General features: G+C 42.4%; 5 non-coding genes across 5 annotated transcripts; 3 read left to right on the top strand and 2 right to left on the bottom strand.

Moving 5' to 3' along the window:
• Nucleotides 1–10,492: 10,492 nt before the first annotated feature.
• LOC143742155 (U4 spliceosomal RNA) lies at nt 10,493–10,633 on the bottom strand. Its single transcript, XR_013205365.1, has one exon. It is a non-coding gene; the product is annotated as a U4 spliceosomal RNA (small nuclear RNA).
• A 5,352-nt stretch (nt 10,634–15,985) lies between these two features.
• Nucleotides 15,986–16,067, top strand: trnas-gcu (transfer RNA serine (anticodon GCU)). The gene has a single exon. It is a non-coding gene; the product is annotated as a tRNA-Ser (tRNA).
• A 370-nt stretch (nt 16,068–16,437) lies between these two features.
• Nucleotides 16,438–16,519, top strand: trnas-gcu (transfer RNA serine (anticodon GCU)). Its single transcript has one exon. It is a non-coding gene; the product is annotated as a tRNA-Ser (tRNA).
• A 137-nt stretch (nt 16,520–16,656) lies between these two features.
• trnas-gcu (transfer RNA serine (anticodon GCU)) lies at nt 16,657–16,738 on the top strand. The gene has a single exon. It is a non-coding gene; the product is annotated as a tRNA-Ser (tRNA).
• Nucleotides 16,739–17,182: 444 nt separating this feature from the next.
• Nucleotides 17,183–17,323, bottom strand: LOC143741843 (U4 spliceosomal RNA). The gene has a single exon (XR_013205251.1). It is a non-coding gene; the product is annotated as a U4 spliceosomal RNA (small nuclear RNA).
• Nucleotides 17,324–18,822: the final 1,499 nt, after the last annotated feature.

Here is an 18,822-nt window from a genome sequence, read left to right as displayed (position 1 = left end):
TATCATATTTGATACATTAAGCTTTTGTAGTAGCTCATATAGTGTGAGAATATAGAGCTCATCGTCAAGGAGAAAAAAAACAAAACAGTTTTATTTAGAGGCCCAACACGTTTAATTATGTGGGCAAAACATGAAATGAAATGCAATACAATGATGATTGAGAGAAAAGTCTGATGATCATTTTGATATTTACATGTAACATGATTTTCTAATCAAGTGAACCCAAGCTGCTTCAGTCTAGTAACTAGTCATTAAATATTAGTAACAATATAAAAGTTATTCTTACAATTACTTTATAAAATCAGTAAAGGTTTCACAATGAAAAGAAACGTGAAGCACGAGCTGAAGGTGGACACTTTTACAATTATACTAAAAGACTATAATCAATCAGACGGCAGAGGGCATGTTTCCTAAAAAAGTTTTGATCATGTTGATCATTTAGAGTCCTTTAGAAACTTGCATATCAATTATGATACAATCGACTCTATAGGGTTAAATCTGACATATAGACGGAGGTTACATAGAAATTGCAAGTTGATAAAATAAAAAATATATAAAATAATTCTCACCGGTGTAACATGCAGGGGGACAAAACGTGGGGACCACTTTCCTGCCAAACAGCTTTTCATAATTGCCGTTTACACAGTGAACAAGTTCTCCTGTGTAGCTGCGCAAAGCTGATGGCTCCGATGACAGGGAAGCAGCCTCCCGGTCCTGGTTCCACCGGTGTAGACCCTCCAGCAGATAAATCTGAAAGTTCAGACTGTTTGCACTGGTCCCTGTAAATAGACACAACAGTGTTCAGGAGGTGTTAAAGGAACACACAAAAACACTTAATGCTCTTTCTTTACACATGCACAGTGTGTGTGACAAAGACAATACCTGGGATGAAACGATACCAGGTGTAAATGAATCAGAATCAGAATCAGAAAGAGCTTTATTGCCAAGTGTGCTTGCACACACAAGGAATTTGTTTTGGTACTGAGGCTTCCAGTGGACATATACAAATACAACATTAAACATAATACTACAAATTATAAGAATAAAAAATAAAAATATAAATATATGAGAATAAAACTATCACAGTTGGGTTTAGTCAGAATAGACATTTTCAGATTTACAGATTATGAACCTATTTACAGTGTTTTGAATATTACAAATAAATAAATCTACATATAAGTATCACCTGAGTTGTGGGATATTGCACTAAACAGTGGGAGTATTGCACTTACAGGCATATGCCTTGGGAGGAGTGTTAACTGTTCAGGAGGGAAATGGCCTGTGGGAAGAAACTGTTCCTGTGCCGAGATGTTCTTGTGGCCAGTGATCTGAGTCTCCGTCTTGACGGTAACAGTTCAAACAGGTGGTGTCCAGGGTGAGTGGAGTCTGTGATGATTTTACCTGCTCTCTTCCTCACTCTGGAAGAGTACAGGTCCTGGAGGTTTGGCAGGGGGGCACCAATAATCCTCTCCGCAGTCCGGACTGTCCGTTGTAGTCTCCTGATGTCTGATTTGGTAGCTGAACCAAACCAGACAGTGATGGAAGCGCACAAGACAGACTCAATGACGGCTGAGTAGAACTGAATCAGCAGATCCTGTGGCAGGTTGAACTTCCTCAGCTGGCGAAGGAAGTACAGTCTCTGCTGGGCCTTTTTCACAGTGGAGTCAATGTGATTGTCCCACTTCAGGTCCTGAGAGATGATAGTGCCCAGGAACCTGAATGACTCCACTGCTTCCACAGTGCTGTTCATGATGGTGAGTGGGAGGAGTGCTGAGCTGTTCCTCCTGAAGTCCACGATCATCTCCACTGTTTTGAGCGTGTTCAGCTCAAGGTTGTTATAACTGCACCAGGCAGCCAGCTGTTCAACCTCCAGTCTGTAAGCAGACTCGTCACCGTTTCGGATGAGACCGATGACAGTGGTGTCGTCTGCAAATTTCAGGAGCTTGACAGTGGGGTCTTTAGAAGTGCAGTCATTAGTGTACAGGGAGAAGAGCAGTGGGGAGAGAACGCACCCTTGGGGAGCACCAGTGCTGATTGTGAGTGTCTTGGATGTGTGTTTCCCCAGTCTCACTCGCTGCTGCCGGTCCGTCAGGAAGCTGGTGATCCACTGACAGATCGAGGATGGTATGGAGAGCTGGGTCAGTTTGGCTGTGAGAAGACCAGGCATGATGGTATTGAAGGCCGAACTGAAGTCCACAAAGAGGATCCTTGCATAAGTCCCTGGTCTGTCGAGATGTTGCAGGATATAATGCAGTCCCATGTTGACTGCATCATCCACAGACCTGTTTGCTCTGTAAGCAAACTGAAAGGGATCCAGCAGGGGTCCAGTGATGTCCTTCAGGTGGGCCAGCACCAGTCTTTCAAACGACTTCATGACCACAGACGTGAGAGCGACAGGTCTGTAGTCATTAAGTCCAGTGATTTTGGGTTTTTTGGGGACAGGAATGATAGTGGAGCGTTTGAAGCAGCAGGGAACTTCACACTGCTCCAATGATCTGTTGAAGATCTGCGTGAAGACCGGGGCCAGTTGGTCAGCGCAGGCTTTTAAACAAGCAGATGAGATGCCGTCTGGGCCTGAGGCTTTCCTAGTCTTCTGTTTTTTGAAGACTCGGCTCACGTCCTCCACACAGACCTTAAGCTCAGGTTGGATGGCAGGAGGGGGGAGTGATAATTGGAGAACAGGAGGTGATGCTGAATGTGTGAAGTGCAGATCAGACCGGGTGTGTGGTGTGAATGAGGGCTTTTCAAACCGGCAGTAAAATGAATTTAAATCGTCAGCCAGGTGTTGATTGTCCACAGATCGAGGGGATGGTGACTTGTAGTTGGTAATGTTCCTCAGGCCATTCCAGACTGATGATGGGTCGTTGGATGAAAACTGGTTTTTCAGTTTATCAGAGTAGTTCCTTTTAGCAACTCTGATCTCCTTTGTTAATCTGTTTCTGGCCTGGTTATACAAGATTTTATCCCCACTTCTGTAAGCATCCTCTTTGGCATGACGAAGGTGTTTGAGTTTCCCAGTAAACCATGGTTTATCATTAGTGAATGATAAGAATGTCCTGGTAGGAATGCATGTATCCTCACAGAAACTTATATATGATGTTACAGTATCTGTGAGCTCATCCAGATCATTGGTAGCAGCTTCAAAAACAGTCCAATCAGTGCAATCAAAGCAGGCCTGTAGATTCTGCTCTGCTTCATTAGTCCATCTTTTCACAGTCCTTATTCCAGGTTTAGCTGATTTCAGTTTCTGCCTGTAGGTCGGTATGAGATGAACCAAACAGTGATCAGAGAGCCCCAAAGCTGCCCGTGGGACGGAGTGATATGCATTTCTTATTGTGGTGTAACAGTGGTCCAGTATATTACTGTCTCTGGTGGGACATGTAACGTGCTGTCTGTATTTTGGTAGTTCACGGGAAAGATTTGCTTTGTTAAAATCCCCAAGAATGATTAAAAGAGAGTCTGGGTACCTTTGTTCCGTTTCAGATATTTGTTCAGCCAGCTGTTGTAGCGCCGCGCTCGCGCACGCGTCTGGAGGGATGTAAACAGGGATGTAAACAAAATGAAAGGACTCGAGAGAAGTGGAGCCTCTGGCACATCTGTAGGTCTTTAGAAGCACACCTCCCTTGTTTAGGCTCCCTGTCTCTGTATAGAGCACAACACCAGGGGGGTCTTGAATGCATTTCACATGCTTCTTCTGGACATTCCAGATGTGCTCCATCCTTTCTCGGTCCAGGAGAGGAACACCCAGGGAGTCTTTGCCCTGGCTGCTCAGGAGCTCTGTAAGCAGCCGCTCAAGGAGAAGGATGGTAGTCTCCTCTCCACAGGTCCTCCTCCGGCAATGGAGTGCCAGCTCATTCCTGGTAAGATGCTTGTTGACATCTTCATCTGTCAGCGCAGGCCAACCCTGGGATATCAACAGCTCTCTCTTTGCTTTGCGAAGCATAGAAACATCAGCCGCATCCCACTCAAAAATGCACGCTGACAGCCGTGACATGAAGATGGGATACAGCTGATGGGCATCAGTTGTACACCCCATGGCAATCCTGCGCATAAAATGCCAGATGTCCAAGCGAATCATGAGATCAGGCCACCCTCTGAATCTGGTTTTCAGCTTGGTCTCACCCACATCAGTGCAGCAGCCACAGTCCACGTACAAAACAGCAGGTGGATCCACACTAGCCTGCTGGTACCTTTTCACCAGACCATCGACCATCATGTCCAGTCCTGCTCCTTCCTGTGCTGTCAGCACACTCATGAGCACCTGACCAAACTCATTGCCAACAGAGGTAAGCCAGAGTCCCGTTCCCCTTGCCGTCCCAGCCAGCTTCTTAGTGATCTGCAGTAGATGACAGGAAGCATGCAATGCAATGAAACATCACACCATGTAGAATATGATACTCATGCTCTGAAAATGATATAACAGTAAACACCATAAATTAACAAAAATCCCCTGCTAACCTTTTTAGTGGAATCCATCTTCAAGACTGAACCATACGTAGATGTTATCCTTGCATGGATATCATCCAGCCTTGTCAGGATGTCTTGGCTGTACACGGTGAGCAGCCACTTGCAGCCTGGGACCACTGTAGGCTCTGGGGGTTCCTGGAATTGTATTTGCAACACCCCGGGTCGTTTGAGGAAGTCCACACATTGGGTGGTGTACCGGGCCATACGCTGGAGCCACTCCTCACTGTGGTTCTCACGCAGCTGTTTGATGACCCGCGTGGGATTGCTGCCTAGGCCACGCTCACGCAGGAGCAGAATGACTCTCATATCACAGATATACCTTAGGAAAAGCAAAATCCACACATTCATATATTTTACATAATTGATTTGTAAAGTATTTGCAAACATATGTGATGATGGGCTATCAACTGGATGTGGAATTAAAGTGTACTTACTCTCGCGTGAGGATGACCCGAAATTCAGAGTGATGGCCCAGATCCAGCTGTTGCAGGACAGTCTGACTCCAGGACACATGCGAGGCTTTACACTTGGTACAGATGAGGGTTTCTGTGACCATGTTGTACATCCTATCGTTGTCCAGAACCTGCCGTGCCCTTTTGTGCAGACCGCCTCCAGTCAGCTGATGCTGCCCGCAGGCAGAATTGGGACAGAGAGGCTTGATCTTCCACAGCTTGTACGGCATCCACAGCAACAGAGCATGACAAAAAAATCTGTCTGGAGCTGGAGCCTGGTTGTAAATAAGTGCTGGCTGTGGTGGGTAATACCAGAGCTGTAGGTTGTCTCGAAGCTCTGGTTTTCCCTTGGGCCCCATTTTAAAAAGCCTGCTGGCAATCCACCTGTGATCCTCTGGTGGCAAAGTGTCCGACCACAAACGAAGCAGTCGAACTGCAGATGCATCTTGCAGTAATGCCCCCGAAGGAGTAGTCTGTGAAGGAAAAAGACAAAACATTTAGTCTAGCAGGTCATTTATTTAATTACCGCTTTATCTATCCAAGACTACCCTCATATAAAATAGAAAATATTGGATGTCAAATACGTACTTAAGGTTATAGAATAAAATGTATACATTTGTTCCAATAGTTTTCAGAATTGTGTCAGCTGCTAGCACTAATTTGTGTGACTCTACTGAGTTGTGACAGTTAATATGCAAATTCAATTATTTTAGACCAATAAAATTTGAAATTACTTACCGAGACAACATGCAATGAAATATAATATATGTTGCATATATAACAAGAGAAAGAAACAGTCATAACTGTCCAATAATTTTAACTAATCCTAGATGGAATTATACAATACTGTTTAAAGGTCTATGTTCAGTAAGATTATTTTTGTTTTTGAAATATGATTAAAATACAGTCAAAAACAGTAATAGTGGGAAATAATATTGAAATTTAGGATCGCCGCTTATTTGAATCTGTTTTCAAAAGTATTTACAGTTTTTTTCAATCGCTAACAAGCGCTTACCCATACTTCAGATACTTTTTCCTAAACTCTTAACACAGACTCACACCAACAAAACACAATTGGCCAAATGGATAATTTTCTTCTCAAGAACACATTTTGTTACAGATTTTTATGACTGTTTACACACTAAAATAAAAATTTCCACACAATTTGCAAAATTCTACTCCAATGAGCAAAACCCCTCCACAGATTTGCACAACATTACACACAATGTCTGCTTTACCCTTTAAGCAAAACATTACACACAGTGATTTGTAAAACTCTACACACATTTTCACACCTTAGACACAGATAAGGATTGTGAGGTTACTTCCTTGTCATTACAAAGCCCCGGATTGCCATTGACCACACTAATGAATGAATTGGATATGCACATCCATCAGGCATGGAAGCACACATGTGCTAATTTGAAAACGCATCACTCAGGAGTGCTATAAAAGGCAGCAGGTGAGTTCACCGGTCTTCAACAAAAATGGAAGGAGCTAGAAGAAGAAGAAGAGTGAGAATAAGAGGAGGAGCTCAAAGAGGAGATGAAGGAGGTAGAGGAAGAGGAGAAGGAGGTAGAGGAAGAGATGAAGGAGGTAGATGAAGAGGAGAAGGAGGTAGAGGAAGAGAAGGAGGTAGAGGAAGAGGAGAAGGAGGTAGAGGAAGAGATGAAGGAGGTAGAGGAAGAGGAGAAGGAGGTAGAGGAAGAGGAGAAGGAGGTAGAGGAAGAGGAGAAGGAGGTAGAGGAAGAGGTGAAGGAGGTAGATGAAGAGGAGAAGGAGGTAGAGGAAGAGGTGAAGGAGGTAGATGAAGAGGAGAAGGAGGTAGAGGTTTTCAAAATTGCGTGTAAACAATTGAAAAAAACTGTAAATATATACTAACTCTTCATTTCAAAATAGAACACATCTTTCTCTGAACACACTAACTTTACCAAAACACTGGAAATCTGACTCAGAATGAAATTATTATGTCAAAGAATAACACTTGTTTTCACTTCACAAGGTACATGCAGTCAATCAAAGTACACCAGGTTTCAAAATACTGGCTATTGTATTACAAAAACTTCATAGACTTTTGTGTTTCAGTTTTACAGGTATTTGCATACAAAACATGCAATCCACCATTTTTACACTAAATTTATTGGTTGGGAACTGTATGTCCACATGTACAGTATTCCAGTAAAAAGCAAATCAGTTTTTTTTCCCTTTACTGTTTACCAGCCTCTCTTAGTGAAAGACCGTGGTTGATTACATGGTCAATGATAGTGGCACGAATTTCATCACTGACTACTGTTCTTGCAGCCCTTGAAAGTCCTTATGCCTGCTCTTCTCCTTGGTCCTGCTCCTCTCACTGCACCTCTCATCTCTCACTGCACCTCTCACTGCACCTCTCACTGCACATCTCACTGCACATCTCACTGCACATCTCACTGCACATCTCACTGCACCTCTCACTGCACCTCTCAATGCATATCTCACTGCACATCTCACTGCACATCTCACTGCACATCTCACTGCACCTCTCACTGCACATCTCACTGCACATCTCACTGCACCTCTCACTGCACATCTCACTGCAAATCTCACTGCATCTCTCACTGCATCTGTCACTGCACCTCTCACTGCACATCTCACTGCACCTCTCACTGCACATCTCACTGCACCTCTCACTGCACATCTCACTGCATCTCTCACTGCACCTCTCACTGCACCTCTCACTGCACCTCTCACTGCACATCTCACTGCAAATCTCACTGCACATCTCACTGCATCTCTCACTGCATCTGTCAATGCACATCTCACTGCACATCTCACTGCATCTCTCACTGCACCTCTCACTGGGCCTGCTCTTCTCCCTGGGCCCCTTGCTCTTACTTTTCCTCGTCCAGACATTACAGTGTTTGTCTTTTTCTGTTTCCAAAAACATCACTCCTCAAAGTCCTCCTTTTAATGTATAAGTGTCAATGTAACAGAAAAAAATAACCCCTGCCACTGAGTCTAAGCCAGACTGGAATCAGCTATGGTTGGCCCAATTTACCCAACATAAATCAGGTGTCTGTCAATTATTCAATTGTTTGTTTATTATCAGCTGAGATATATTGTTTTTGAACTGATATCATTGAAGAAGCCGAGGTTTTTATACTGTATCTAAGGTTTGGAATATTGTTTTTGCTATTGTGGGGTGGTGTGTGTTAACATTTGTAAATACTACAAAAACAATCCATAATTTTGTTGGGAGGTATAGCTTGTCTGTTAAGAAAATGTAAGCATTGTGGAAATGTGTTCACTGACTGCATATTGTGTGAAAACTGTATAGTATTGCTCTTAATTCATTATGATAAGATTTCCTGCATACAAAATATATTTCTAAAAAGTGCACAGATGTGGAATGTGTCTTAGAATGCAATGTGGATTATGCCAGTACTTACAGAGACAGTGGTGCTTGGTGTAGGGGCACTGGACACTGCTGCGCTGGGTTGGTCAACAGCCTGAGATGGTCTCCTAGCCACACTCAGATTTGGCTTTGCAGCAGCAATGTGGGACCCACCAAATCTTGGCTTGGTAAACTAAAAAAGGGCAAAACAATTTCAATGAAAAGACAAATTGAATTGTAACAGCACATTGGCCAAAAATATAATAAAATGTAAAATGAGAAAATATCTATTGATCCTATCATTCATTATATAACTAAAGGACCTGCTTTCTTTCTTAAACTTATTTTTTTGTCTGTGTATTACCACACTTACCAAAAATACAAGTTACATCTTTACATTGTTACCTTTTGAGTGAGAAAACCACATATGCACTTTGGGACCGCTCCGAGCAAGGTTGTCTGGCCGCGAGACTGCATCGGACATCTTTCAATCTGTAAACATTATTACACATATAATATAGAATACATGCATTTCTAACTTATCAGTATGAATGCCACATTAATTTATTGTAGTGTTTCATTTATTTTTATTCATGTTCTTTGAAGGGGAGATACAAACTGTAAAATTAGAGATAAAGAGTGAGTAAAGTTTGTATTCTCCTTTAAAAGAACAAGAGAGGAACATTTCACACCTTCAAAAAAACATCCATTCACTCAACATCCCCACCCCCACTGCCTCAAATCTCTGAATCTCCCAGTGCAAAAAAAAGTTTTTTTTTTTACATAAATAAACATAAATCTCAAATACCTGCAACATTATCTACATACATATCTATAAATAATGATGACATAGAATTAAATGATTAGGATTACAATTATTACATCATGCAAAGGTGACAAAAGCACATTCACCCTTTGGTACACGTCATGCCAGTTTTTCTGTCGAGGAGCTGGCCTGTTACCCTCATTTGATGGCCAAACTCCTGTGCTGGCAAACTTTTTTAGCCTTGCAATCCAGTCAGTATCTGACATGGCTTTATGGGATTTTTTGCCAGACATTTTTTTGTTGGGGGGCTAACGGTTAGGTTATATCGTTTTGAACAAAACTACTGTAATACAAATTATTTCTTTAAAAAAAGCACACACGATATTTACAATTATAATATATACAATTATATACAAATATAAAATTACATTGTCCGAAAATACAGTTAAAGTTACCGAAAAATAAGTTTTGCAGTCCTCCGTTAAAATTATGCTGCCTGACCTCCGTGACAGTGATGCTCGACGTCTGAACTTTTTGACCTCTGACACGCCCCTCAGGATATGTCATTACTTCGTACACCTTCGGCTCAGTTCGGCAACTTGATTGACACTTGGCTAGCTTCCTGACTCCTCCTCCTAGCGGTGCTAAGCGTAAACGTGCCATCGACATTTCCTTGTACTCTGATTGGTCAAATGTCGAAAATGATAAGGAAAAAGTCAAGAATGGCGCTCTCTGATTGGCTGCAAATGTTATAATGTCGAGGATGGCGCTCTCTAATTGGCTGCAAATGTTATAGCGCGTCGACGTGATTGGCTGTGGCGTTCAACATTGTTCAACATTATCCCCATTTTGACAGACTATCCTTCGGCAGCTGGCGGACTGCTAATCCATTGTGATCTGCAAGCGTGGGTTCAAATCCTATCCTCGTCGGTTGTTGTCTTTAGTGTTTCGAGAGAGCCAAGTGCGCATGGAAAAGCCATTCAAATAATATTGCTGCCGACTTTAACGACATCATCATTAAAATAGCTGCAGAAACACAGCACAGCCCAGCTTCGGGCAGATGTGCAGGTGAGTGACGAGGTGGCCGAGTGGTTAAGGCGATGGACTGCTAATCCATTTTGCTCTGTGCGCATGGGTGCGCATTGGTTTTTAGTTTCACAGGGAGCCTAGAGGACATGTCAACCGCAGGGGTGCAGCTCATGGCAAGCTTTTAATTATAGCTGTATATAAAGCTCATGTTCATTTCTGAAAACGTTGTTGAGATCCGGATCAATACAATAAGCCCCCTGGTTAATGGATATAATCATTTTAAATAAAAAAACACGTTCAAGGGAGGTCCAAATCCTGGCTAAACCAGGCTCCTTCAAGCTTATGCTTTCGAGACCACGGTAAAAAAAGCAAAAGTACAATTCCCTTTTACAACTAGTCATGAAGCCTCTTAAGAGACTGGCAAAATTTGTCAAGGCTGACTGTATTTCAAGTCATCCCAGCGGGGTATTGGGTAAAGTTTTCAACCAGCAAAGATCACGTCTCAGATGAGCCTCATAGACTATGATATGGCCTCTGCGAAAGAATGCCAGACATGGTAGCGACGTCTCCTGTGCTTTTATCTGGACATGGAACGACAGGGTGGTATTACGTTTTAAACTGCCATGTAATCAGCCTTTTGGAACGGCCGGCTGCATGGTGTGTCTATGAAACAGGTGAGTGAAATGCACATACCCAGATAGCAATGAGTCGGCGGACCACCGTCGGTTCTCCGGCGGCAGTAGAAGCGTCAGAATGGCGACATCGCAAACACGTTGGACGGCGCACCGCCGGCGGCAGCCGCTTTTTAAAAGCGGCAGCCGCCTTCATACCGCCTTCGTTAAGCGGCCGGCCCGCGGGCCAACCGCCGTTCCGCCGCCTTTATATTGAAGGCCGTCCTTCCGCGGCCCGCCGGAGGCAAACGCTATTTTCGAGCGCTCTGCCGCCGCTTATTCTGGCTATATATATTTTTTTTATTTATAGCATGCAGTTTAGCAAGAATAATGATTGCTCAAACCAGACAAATTTACAATTGGCATTTTTATTCCACATTTCAAAGTACAGTAACTGTCATTTAAACAAGATATTTCAGATCACTGAAACATAACAGAAAAATAAATAAATCAATATACTAACATGCAGGTTTCCAATTCAATTTTGGTTAAACAGCCTTACAAGCAAATTACAACACTTACAATAAGTGTTCATATAAAAAGGACAGCTCTAGGGTAAAAAATTACCAGTAAACATTATGACAAGTAAAGAGGATATTTGATACCAAATAATGTGCAAGATACCAAATAAATAAAAGTATAACTACATTTACAAGCCATTTCTAACAATATGATAAGTGGTAGTAATTTATAGTAAAGCTCTGGAGTAGAATAGGCCATTATAACGGCAATGCTGACCTGTGGCACAAGGATTTACAAGCTTTATTTGAAAAAGAAAAAAAGAAAGTAATTTCCACAGTGAGTGAGTGTAGTCTGACACTTCTGACTTCTTTAGGGGTCTTGATTCTACTGACTGCAAGATAAAGAAAGGATTCCAGTTGTCAGTGATTCTGGGGTGTCAGTAGTCAGTCTAGTTTTAAGTGGTCGGCTGTGGGTCCCTCTCAGCTGTGCGGCGCCTTTTTCTGCCTTCACGGTCAGATGCTCCTTTCAGGTAACGCGTAACGTTAACCTGGACCGCCTCATCAGTGCATCCTGGGTTGCCGGGTCCTTCCGGATGGCTAATATAGAAAATACAGATCTGTCATTTAATTTGAATTGCATGAGGACAATAGGACATACACATCTACTTAAATCTAAAAAAAATATCCAACTTACTTTGAACAATGGTCTTCAGGAACATGTCTCTAAAACATGCTTTATCCCCTACACCAAGCTGAAAATCCAAAAAAGTGTTACAAATTACATTTCTCTGAAGCTTCTCATAAATAAATAAAAAATGTGAAAGGCTAAGGATTCAGACTGTAATATATGCAGTATACAATCTTAAATTTTACTTTATATCTAGGTCTACTACATGTACAGGTAGCCCCAGTGGGAATTAAACCGACAACCACAGGTGCTGTTTGCAAGTTGTGCCTAATTGCTCAGTGCAAGCAAACGTCTTCAACATTGTTTGAACTTGTTTCACCTGCTCTTGAAGTAAGATTTTACAATTCGTATTTTTATATGTAATATTGTAGTGTTTATTATAAATGATTTATCTGGGCACTTCATTATTCTTTTAAAATTCATGTAGCCTTATAATCTTTAATCAAATACGTTACCCTTCCCTCCCCCCTCGAAACGACTTCTCTTCTCTTCCGGTCATGTGCTATGGTGCGAGGGCGTGGCAACTCCCCTCAAACCGTGCTATGAGCAGAGATGGAGAAGAGGAGCGCTAGAGTAAAACCCTGCCCTCCGTTCAATATACCGTTTCACTTTTAAATACGTAACAACACTGGAGAAAAGTCGTTTGTAACTTCCGGTTCATGCCGACATCAAATAGAAGCAATAGTTTCCAAGACAAAAAAACTTCACAAATAACATCACTTACTTGTACTCAAACTCTTGGCTCTGTGAAGTGGAGTCTGGATTACTGGGGAGAAACCTGGTTGCGAGAAAGAGGAAACAGAAATTTGAAAATCTAACAAATGGTATAGTTTAGTGGCAGGATCACAAATCCAGCATCACAGCAATAGATTTTACATACCAGTTCAGCATTTTTCTGGTTTTCTGGAATCGATGCATCTTTCTAGAGTTTTTTTTTTCTTGAGACTTCCAAGATTCTAAAGTAGGGAATAATGAATGAAAGAGTCAGTTATCCACAATAAACAGAAAATAAATTACACAGATGAAATACAGGAAAATCAAATACACAAGTCAGACCCATTTACCTGCTCCCTTCATGAACTTAAAATGATGTTTCTCCCAGGTGCTGTGTGGAGGTGTGCAGAGGATGGCTAAATTGTTGCCTTCGTCTTTTTGCTGAGGTTAAATGGGGGCCAATGGCACATGCTCTCGCTGAGCCACTCTTGCGGAACCACTGCAAATGGCAGATCCTCCTCGTTGATAAACTGAACAATGTGAACCATCTAAAATAGAAGAACATTTTGCATAAAGTATACTTTTTGATTAATTTCCAGGCAAAATCAATAACATTAAAATGCTCACCCCTTCAAAAAAACGAGTCATTTTCAAAAGTGGATCAACAGAAAACCATGTTCAGACAAACACAATCATATACATATACACACACATATATACATATAAACACATATATACACATTATATATATATATATATATATATATATATATACACATATATATATATATATAAACACCAAAAGTTAAACTTTCTAGATGTAAAGCTTTCTTTCTAGATGTAAAGCATTGGCGATTTACTGTAGCTAGGCTAGATACATTTCAACATGTCGAACATGCTTGAATTCAGTGAGTAAAAAAGGCGAAGCAGCATGTGTTAGCTAACACTGTAAGTTAAACTAGACTAGCAGCATGGTTGTCGAATCAAACAAAACATCATTATGTTTAGTTAGAAAACAACACAAGTTATACTGATCAGTCTTTCTTGTCGTAAAGATTTTGCTAACGTTACCATTCCCACGTGGGCGGGAGAATTGTCCTTCAGGATTTGGTTACGTAAGTTAGTTAATTATTCGACTGACCAATACTATCTACCACATACTGTAGTACTCACACTGGCATAAACATAACGTAAATATAGTTAAAAGAAGAAAAGAAAAAACTAACGCCAGGAAGAAACTAAGTAACGTTAGCCTAACTAACGTTAGCTATGTCAGAAACATGACGGAAACTTTGTAAACAAGGCTAACTTACTAGCTTGACTAGTAAGGCAAGAACATATTTGAAAAAGATGAACTAAAAATGTAAAAAATGAACATAATAATGCGTTACACAAAAAGGAAAAATGTACTTACTTTAAAGATCGTAGTCAATGACTAGATAGGATATCCTCTCCAAATACTGAAATCGTGTGACGAGTGGCCACTGTTGTGTTGGTAAATCTGCTTCCGTTTTTTAGGTACTGCCCCTCTCGGCCGGTGGAGGTACTTCTCTGTTTGTGCTTTAATACTTTCTGAAACATTTGTACAGATTGCAAAACTCGCAATTGCAAATTAATCCCTTATACCTGTAAAAGGTCAAATAAATAAAAAAATCGAGCTTGTAAAAAAATGAAAGACATAAACGAAATTTCCTGGGGTGACAGAGAGACAAAATATTTCTAAATATTTCACTTTATCTTTCAGGTCAAAACAGGGATTTTCATGTTTATTATAAATATTACCATGGTTGCAAATTAATAAAAAAAATCTAAAGCATACCCAAGCTTTTGGCCAAGTTGCAGATGTCTTTCACTGTTCACTGATTTCAGGCATTGGTGAAAAGTCTAACTTCATCCATTTATTCTGCTAAATTGTTCATACCATGAATGAAATATTTATTTTAAAACCTAATCAGAAAGATATTTATTGCCAAGTAAGTTTTACAAAAGGAATTCTTTTTGGACTATTTGTGCATCTCAATTGTGCATAAATCAAAGAAATGTAAAGAATTGTCACCTTAAGTGACTAAAATAATTCTATATATTTTACATAGGCATATCACTGAATCGCTTCAGAGTTTCAACGTAATTTAAATGTATTTTCCTAAACCTTATCATGGAATCAGACTGAGTCAAATCTGTTATAAACCCTAATGACTTTGGAGCAACAACAACAACAAAATTTGATATAATTCACATAATAATTATAATCGCTTTAAATGTGAAAGTTAAAATGCTGTCAGTTCCACTCATGCCAATGACATGGCTGGTCGATTTCAAAGCGGCTTGCCGCCAGCCGGCCGCGGTTCATTTAGACGGCGGCAACCGCCAGAGAGAATGAAGTCGGCGGCCCGGCGGCTGTTCGCCGGCGGCATCTCGCAAGAAATGGGAGTGACGTATTCGGCGGCAAACGTTTCATCTCCGCCAGCGGGGCGCACCTATAGCCGACAGTTTGGGGCCGGCGGCAAAAAGAAGCCGTGCCGATATTTTTTGCTATCTGGGTAGAGGTTTATTAATTGTTCTCTCTTAGCTCAAAGAACAAAATGTGCGGTATTTTTTATGGGATATACTTATGAGTATCCTGGTAACAAAGGGGCAGAGTTATAAGCCTCAATCTCCAAGAACATGTTTGAGTTTTGGATCGATTCGATGAGCCCCCTACCAGTTTGGGTAGGATAATGAAGATTGCAAGGACACTGCAAACATATTCTGAGAGAGGTCCAATGTAAGCTATGCTGCCATTTTCTTGACCCAGGCATTCTCTCTAGGTTCTTACCAACAAAGCAGAAGCAGCACACAAAAGAAACATAAGCACATCTCCCTCTATCAACACAGTTGTGAGTTTCCCAACCTTCCTCCTTAAGACGTGCAGGTGAGTGACAAGGTGGCCGAATGGTTAAGGCGATGGACTTCTAATCCACTCTTTATGCGTGTGTTCGAATCCCATCGTCTTCGTTTGTTGTCTTTAGTGTTTCGAGAGAGCCATGTCGCATGGAAAAGCCGTTCAAAGTACATTGCTGCCGACTTTAACGACATCACCATTAAAATAGCTGCAGAAACACACCACTGCCCAGCTTCGGGCAGTCGTGCTGGCGAGTGACGAGGTGGCCGACTGGTTAAAGCGATGGACTGCTAATCCATTGTGCTCTTTATGTGTGGGTTCGAATCCCATCCTCGTCGTTTGATGTCTCTAGTGTTTCGAGAGAGCCAAGTGCGCATGGAAAAGCCGTTCAAATGACATTGCTGCCGACTTTAACGACATCATCCTTAAAATAGCTGCAGAAACACACCAGACGCCAGCTTCGGGCAGATGTGCAGGCGTAGTGACGAGGTGGCCGAGTGGTTAAGGCGATGGACTGCTAATCCATTGTGCTCTGCACGCGTGGGTTCGAATCCCATCCTCGTCGTTTGATGTCTTTAGTGTTTCGAGAGAGCCAAGTGCGCATGGAAAAGCCTTTCAAATGACATTGCTGCCGACTTTAACGACTTCATCCTTAAAATAGCTGCAGAAACACACCACAGCCCAGCTTCGGCCAGAAGAGCAGGTGAGTGACGAGGTGGCCGAGTGGTTAACGCGATGGACTGCTAATCCATTCTGCTCTGCACGCGTTTGTTCGAATCCCATCCATGTCGTTTGATGTCTCTAGTGTTTCGAGAGAGCCAAGTGCGCATCGAAAAGCCGTTCAAATGACATTGCTGCCGACTTTAACGACATCATCCTTAAAATAGCTGCAGAAACACAGCACAGCCCAGCTTCGGGCAGATGAGCAGGTGAGTGACGAGGTGGCCGAGTGGTTAAGGCGATGGACTGCTAATCCATTGTGCTCTGCACGCGTGGGTTCGAATCCCATCCTCGTCGTTTGATGTCTTTAGTGTTTCGAGAGAGCCAAGTGCGCATGGAAAAGCCGTTCAAAGGACATTGCTGCCGACTTTAACGACATCATCATTAAAATAGCTGCAGAAACACACCAGCTTCGGGAAGTTGTGCAGGCGAGTGACGAGGTGGCCGAGTGGTTAAGGCGATGGACTGCTAATCCATTGTGCTCTGCACGCGTGGGTTCGAATCCCATCCTCGTCGTTTGATGTCTTTAGTGTTCAAGAAAGCCAAGTGTGCCTGGCAAAGCTTTTTGCTTCCAACTACAACGTCATCATACTAAAGATAGATGCAGAAAAACTCTACGTGCAGGCGAGTTGCTGCGTGGTTAAGGCGATGGACTGCTAATCCTTTGTGCTCTGTGCGCATGGGTTTGAGTCCCATCTTTGGTGTTTAGTTTCACAGGGAGCCTAGAGGACAGGTCAACCGCAGGGGTGCAGCTCATGGCAATCTTTTAATTATAGCTGTATTTCAGTTATAATAGCCCCCTGGTTAATGGATATAATCATTTAAAATACAAACACACGTTCAAGGGAGGTCCAAATCCTGGCTAAACCAGCCACCTTCAAGCTTATGCTTTAACACCACAGCGAAGACAGAATGTAAAAAAAGCAAAAGTAAAATTCCCTTTTACAACAAGTCATGAAGCCTCTCAAGAGACTGTCAAAAATTGCCAAGGCTGACTGTATTTCAAGTCATCCCAGCGGGGTATTGGGTAAAGTTTTCAACCAGCAAAGATCACGTCTCGGATGAGCCTCATAGACTATGATATTGCCTCTGCGAAGGAATGCCAGACAAGGTAGCGACGTCTCCTGTGCTTTTATCTGGACATGGAACGACAGGGTGGTATCACGTTTTAAACTGCCATGTAATCAGCCTTCTGGAACGGCCGGCTGCATGGTGTGTCTATGAAACAGGTGAGTGAAATGCACATAGAGGTTTATTAATTGTTCTCTCTTAGCTCAAAGAACAAAATGTGCGGTACTTTTGATGGGAGATACTTATGGCTATCCTGGTTACAAAGGGCCAGAGTTATAACCCTTAATCTCCAAGAACATGTTTGAGTTTGGGATCGATTCGATGAGCCCCCTACCAGTTTGGGTAGGATAATGAAGAGTGCAAGGACACAGCAAACATATTCTGAGAGAGGTCCAATGTAAGCTATGCTGCCATTTTCTTGACCCAGGCGTTCTCTCTAGGTTCTTACCAATAAAGCAGAAGCAGCACACAAAAGAAACATATGCACATCTCCCTCTATCAACACAGTTGTGAGTTTCCCAACCTTCCTCCTAAAGACGTGTAGGTGAGTGACGAGGTGGCCGAATGGTTAAGGTGATGGACTGCTGATTCATTGTGCTCTTCATGCGTTTGTTCGAATCCCATCATAGGCGTTTGTTGTCTTTAGTGTTTCGAGAGAGCCAAGTGCGCATGGAAAAGCCGTTCAAAGTACGTTGCTGCCGACTTTAACGACATCATCATTAAAATAGCTGCAGAAACACACCAGCTTCGGGCAGTTGTGCAGGCGAGTGACGAGGTGGCCGAGTGGTTAAGGCGATGGACTGCTAATCCATTGTGCTCTGCACGCGTGGGTTCGAATCTCATCCACGACGTTTGATGTCTTTAGTGTTTCGAGAGAGCCAAGTTCGCATGGAAAAGCTGTTCAAATGACATTGCTGCCGACTTTAACGACATCATCCTTAAAATAGCTGCAGAAACACACCACAGCCCAGCTTCGGGCAGATGAGCAGGTGAGTGACGAGGTGGCCGAGTCGTTAAGGCGATGCACTGCTAATCCATTGTGTTCTGCACTCGTGGGTTCGAATCCCATCCTCGTCGTTTGTTGTCTTTAGTGTTCAAGAAAGCCAAGTGTGTTGGCAAAGCTTTTTGCTTTTTGCTTCCAACTATAACGTCATCATACTAAAGATAGATGCAGAAAAACTCTACGTGCAGGCGAGTTGCTGCGTGGTTAAGGCGATGGACTGCTAATCCATTGTGTTCTGCACTTCGAATCCCATCCTCGTCGTTTGTTGTCTTTAGTGTTCAAGAAAGCCAAGTGTGCCTGGCAAAGCTTTTTGCTTCCAACTATAACGTCATCATACTAAAGATAGATGCAGAAAAACTCTACGTGCAGGCGAGTTGCTGCGTGGTTAAGGCGATGGACTGCTAATCCTTTGTGCTCTGTGCGCATGGGTTTGAGTCCCATCTTTGGTGTTTAGTTTCACATGGAGCCTAGAGGACAGGTCAACCGCAGGGGTGCAGCTCATGGCAATCTTTTAATTATAGCTGTA

Source organism: Siphateles boraxobius, unplaced genomic scaffold (genome assembly GCF_051911475.1).
Source record: "Siphateles boraxobius isolate OS27281-9 unplaced genomic scaffold, OSU_SipBor_1 1, whole genome shotgun sequence".
NCBI lineage: Eukaryota > Metazoa > Chordata > Actinopteri > Cypriniformes > Leuciscidae > Siphateles > Siphateles boraxobius.
The sequence above is the reverse complement of the archived record's forward strand: the minus strand, read 5'-3'. Positions and strand labels throughout refer to the sequence as shown.